Below are 6000 nucleotides of genomic sequence, written 5' to 3'. Positions count from 1 at the left end.
ACAGGCCTACTTTCACTATCCACCTCCTATTTACCTACCTATAAAAACATTCACAATCTAGTTTTTATATTTCTGGTACACATGAATAGTGAAATTTCAAATTGCGTACAGAAATGATAGGAATCTGGGCAAGACAAAATTAACTTTGGCAGTAATGGAGTGAAGTCAAGTTCAGAGTTAGTAGTTGGAACTTGAAGCCAGCTACAAAATAGCTCAGTCCAGGAGCCAGGAAAAGGTGTGAAACCCTACTCATGAACACATTAATGATGCCTTTGTGACTTGTCTAACTCAAGGCACAATCTAAACCTTTTATTCCCAGATCCAAGCCATTTTATAGCACATGCCACTTTTTACAGATGCATTTCAGCCAGTGTGCGAATCCTGAGCCTCATGCAGGCGAGTGCCTTATTAGAATACAAAGATAATGGGCAGGATTTTCTAGCCATGCTCACCCCAAGAACGGAAAATCTTGCCCGAGGTCAACGGCCTTTGCACAGTCCTGTCCCACTCGCTATGATTCCCATGACGGGTGGCCTGAGAAAATTCCACCCAAGGTATCTGATGATTTCATTCTGCCCTGGATGCAAAAAATTCACAGCACAAATTAGGAACACAAGGGCAGGAGGAGGCTATTTAGCCCCTTAAGCTGGTTCAATCATTAAATGAGAGCATGACAAATCTGTGACCTCACTACAACTATTACTGCCTGAATGATGGACGGGAGCTTAGATTATAATCAAGTCCAAAATGGCAGATCTGTGATATACTGCTGGCAGGAGCCATTTATGCAACAGAGGAAGTAAACTTGTCTATCTGCAAGAAATGCCTTGTCCCTCTCAATGAAAATGGGTCAGAAGCTATCAGTTCCCATTATGGACGCACTGCTCAACACGGTGTTAAACTGTCATTGGAGTCCTTTGAACATTACAGTACTTTCACCTACATATATTTGTGAAGGCGAATTGACTCAAGCAGGTACCTCTGCTCCACCAATAATAGTAGGGTTAAAGCAGAGGCAGGGCAAGAATGAAACAGCAACACAGCCATTTGATTATGACAACCTTGTTACCAGTTTTGGGCCCATGGTGGGTGTTAAAACAGTCTCATGATTTTCTCCACTTCTATGCTGAGTACAATAAGTATCTTGCGCCACCATGTGGTAATTAGAAATCCTGGTTCGAGAACTCAGAAACATACATAGAAAATAGAAGCAGGAGTATGCTATTCGGCTCTTCGAGCCTACTCCACCATTTATTTTGGTCATGGCTTATCATCAAGTTCAATACCCACCTTCCCCCCATATTCCTTGATCCCTTTAGCCCCAAGAGCTATATCTAATTCCTTCTTGAAATCACACATTGTTTTGGCTTCAATTACTTTCTATGGTCATGAATTCCACACATTCACCACACTCTGTGAAGAAATTTCTCCTCATCTCAGTCCTAAAAGGTTTACCCCTTATCCCCAAATGACGACCCTTAGTTCTGGATGAACCCACCATCGGGAACATTCTTTCTGAATCTACCCTGTCTAATCCTCTTAGAATGTTGTAAGTTTCTATGAGTGTCCCTCAGTCGTCTAAATGCCAATGAATATAATCCTAACCAACTTAGTTGCTCCTCACATGACAGTCCTGCCATTCTAGGAATCAGCCTGGTAAACCTTCGCTGCACACCCTCTATAGCAAGAATATCCTTTCTCAGAAAAGGATAGCAAAACTGCACACAAAACTCCAGGCATGGCCTCACGAATGCCCTATGCAATTACGGTAAAATATTCTTAGTCCTATACTCAAATCCTCTCACTGCCATTTGTCTTCTTTATTGCCTGGCATACCTGCGTGCTTACTTTCAGCGGCTGATGCACAAGGATATTAAGGTCTCGCAGAGTATCCACATCTCTCAATTTACACTCATTAAAATAATAATCTGCTTTCCTATTTTTGCTACTGAAGGTGCATAACCTCACATTGATCCACAGCATACTAAATCTGCCATGCATATGTTCACTCACTCAGCCTGTTCAAATCACACAGAAGTGTCTCTGCATCCTCCTCACAGCTCACCCTCCCAACAACTTTGTATCACCTGCAAATTGGCAGATAATACATTTAGTTCCCTTGTTTAAATCATTAATATATAGTGTGAACAGATGGGGTCCTGGCACAGATCCTTGTGGTACCCCATTAGTCACTGCCTGACAATTGGGAAAAGAACTATTTATTCCGACTCTGTACTTCCTGCCTGCTAACCAACCTTTTATCCATCTTAAGGCACGATTTGCAGTCCCATGTGCTTTATCTTTACATAGTAATCTGCTGTGTGAGACTTTATTGAAAGCATTCTGAAAGTCTATCGGTTTTCCCTGGTCAACTCTTACTAGCTATATCCTTTCTTCCAGTAGATTTTGTCAAATATGATTTCCCTTTCAAAAACTTATGCTGACTTTGTCTAATTGTAACACTGATTCCCAATGCTGTGTTATGAAATCCTTGATATTGGATCCTTGCAACTTCCCCAGTACTGACATCAGGCTCACTGGTCCATAGTTCCCTGTTTTCTCCCTACCTCCCTTTTGGAATAGTGGGCTTAGATTAGCTACCCTCCAATGTATAGGAACCATTTCAGAGTCCAAAGAATTTTAGAAAATGACCATAAGTGGATCTACTATTTCTCAGGCCAGTTCCTTGAGGACTCTGGGATGAAGATTATTAGGCTCTGGAGATAATCCACTTTCAATCCCATTAATTTCCCCAAAACCATTTTAAAGTTTATTAGTGTCACAAGTAGGCCTACATTAACGCTGCAATGAAGTTACTTTGAAAATCTTCTGGTCGCCACACTCCAGCATCTGTGAATTTAGCACGACCAGTGCACTCAACCAGCACATCTTTTGGACTGTGGGAGGAAACTGAAGCACCCGGAGGAAACCCATGCTGACACGGGCAGAACACACAGAGTCACTGCACAGCCAGTGACCCAAGCTGGGAATCGAACCAGGGTCCCTGGCACTGTGAAGCAGCAGTGCTGACCATTGTACTAATACTGATTTTTTTCAGCTCCTCACTAAAACTTGTCTTTCTTAGAAATTCCAATACATTATTCATGTCTTCCTTTGTGAAGACAGAAACAAAATACAAATTTCTTTGCTGCCCATTGTGAATTCCCCCATTTCTGACTGTAAGGGGCCTACATTCATTTTTGTTAATCTTTTTCTTTTTACATACTTACAGAAATGTTTCCAGTCAATTTTTATGTTCCCCACTAGCTTACTTCCATAATCTAAGTTCCATTTCTTAATCATTCCCTTGGTCTGCCTTTGCTGAATTTTAAACTGCTCCCAGTCTGAAGTTATTTTGTACGTGTGCAGATACTGTTAATTGAATGTACTTCCTTTCTTATCACATAAACAATAAATTATGTCTCACCAAGCTGTTTATCATCTTAAAGTAAAATTTATTATTTTTATTTGTAAGCTCTCGGTGAGAGCAGCATTACGTTTAGTTGTAATGCCCTCTGAATGATGCTCACTGCCTATTCACTGATATTTTTGTGGGAAGTGCCTCATCTCCTGACACCCAAAACCTCTCCACCATCTAAAAGGCATTGTGCAAGTGCAATAGAATACTCTTCACTTGCCTATATGGTTGCAGTTGCAGCAGCACTCAGCAAGCTCAACATCATCCAGGACAAATCAATTCACTTGATTGGCAACCCATCCACCAGTTGAACCATGCATTCCTTTCATGACTGCAATGTGTACCATATGTAAGATTTATTGCAGCAACCGGCACAGCTTCTTTGACAGAACTTCAGAAAGCTGCTATCTAAAATGATAAGGGCAGTAAGACCAAAATCACCTCTGTTTTCTCTCCAATCATGTCTTGAACATTTACCATTGCTAGGTTCAATTCATGGAACTCTCTACCTAACAGCAAAATGGGAGCACTTTCACAACATGGGCTGCAGCAAGACGAAGGCTCATCACCACATCCTCAAGGACAAATAGATCCTAACAGATCCATAAAGGGAAGTCTAAGTGTTCAGGCAGACTGGCCACTTGAACAAGATACTTGAACATGGGCAAAATTCATAAAATCGTATCCCAGAAAAAAAATCAGTAACTTTTGGTTAAGAGGAGAAAATTTGGTAAAACAAGTTAACCCAGTATTCCAAAGATGACTGTGAGCATGCACAAAAAACAGTAGCATAATCATAAGCCAAATGACATTCTTCACTAATTTTAAACTGGAAACTCCAGTCAATATTTATTTGATTATATCTTTGTTATTTTTCTCATTGAAACAAATATTAGATCATGTACCAAGCAGCATGGTTAACTAAGATTTGTTCAGAACTGATGGGATCTAAAAATGATTTTGGGAGGAATTTAATTCTCTTTATTCTGATGTAAAATTGATGTTAAACTTTAAATTCCACAACACATTGGCTTCTGTATCTTTTAGTTGTCCAGGATGCCTTAAGAATGCAAAGCAGAATCCTACTCTGCTTGTAGGAACGAGGATGTAAACATAAGGTTCAAAGGGATGGAGTATCCTGCTAGCTTTGTCTGGTTACACCAGGCATAGAATGCCTTAACTAGTTATCCTTAAAAATATTGCTGGAGCCTCCTAACAAAATGGCCCATGAATTGTGTTTTAAACATCTTTGCTCAGTAGAAGCAAAAGTGCTTCTTCTGGTCCAACAAGATACTCTGGCCCACTGCAAACTAGTACCCCCTCCCATCCCTTCTCCAGAGGATCTATTCCTCTCTATATAGGAACTGGTCGATTTCTCATTCTACTCAACTGGTGAGCAGTATCCAAATGACTGGAAACATTTCAATGAAGCTGTTAGATAAATTTGGTTTAGGCCTCAGGCTGAAATAGACCGGCACACAGAGTCACTGCTCTCCTGATTTTATGCACTTGGTGATTTTCTCAGCATTTGTTTTCAATGACAGGCCCCAAAGGAATTCATAAAGTCAAGAAAACCTGAAACCTGATGAAAATCCTGCTGCATGTGTCTGTACACTGATGAGAAAAATTATGAGCATGCTTGTAAGATTGAATGTGTAGGAATCTGCTTGCCCTGATAGGGAATGTTGCTCCACACTGCTCTATGTGGGTACCAGTAAGAAACTGGTACCTGAAGTGTAACCATAATTTATACATTCTGCTCACATCAATGAGCAGCAGACGACAGTAATTTACACAAGACTGTTGAATATAACCTTATTTCACTCCCATAATAGATCCACATTAGTCATGAATGCAGGTTTTGAAATGTTCTCCCTGGTGGACAATCCATTGTATTTAATAATCTCAGGTGAATTATCCCTGACCACTGCCATGTGACTACTTTAAAACTGCTCATATTTAGTATTTTACCCCGAGAGTACAATCCATCTCTTTATTTATGGTTTGATGGCTCACTAGAGTGGGGCGCAGTCTGGGTTGCAGGAAGTGGCACAGCGCACAGCAGAACATGAGACAATTTCCCTTCGTGTGATATCACAATACATTGACCCTTTGATTTCTGATGTCACAATCCTTCGAAAGTTACCTCTTTCACAATATCCCAAAGTGCCTTTAATTCTTCTGGAAAAATGCACAGTTCCAGGTCAGATATTAGTCTGCAAACCAGACACATACCTGGGCTGTTGTTAGCAATACATTAAAAAAAATGAGAACTACATACAGTATAATACCAGATTGAATTAAAGAGCTGAGTAGAGGCAAGCTGATTGGGAGATTCGCAAATAATTTATTTTTGGAACTCCTGATATTTTATCCCCTTTAAAAGGCAAGAGTATTAATATGGGGAAAGAGAGCAATGGAAAACTTGTGCTTCAGTCTGCATCCTAACAATGTCAAATGCAACAGGCATTGTGATATTCTAGCAAAGTAGTGTAGCCAATCCTTAAAAGTGTGTTACACACATATATAATACACACAGCTGTATGGTATTTTCTATTTGTGTTGCTTTACTTCATAGAATC

The sequence above is a fragment of the Carcharhinus amblyrhynchos genome, chromosome 9, assembly GCF_965287045.1.
Source record: "Carcharhinus amblyrhynchos chromosome 9, sCarAmb.v2.hapA, whole genome shotgun sequence".
NCBI lineage: Eukaryota > Metazoa > Chordata > Chondrichthyes > Carcharhiniformes > Carcharhinidae > Carcharhinus > Carcharhinus amblyrhynchos.
This window is presented reverse-complemented; position numbering follows the sequence as displayed.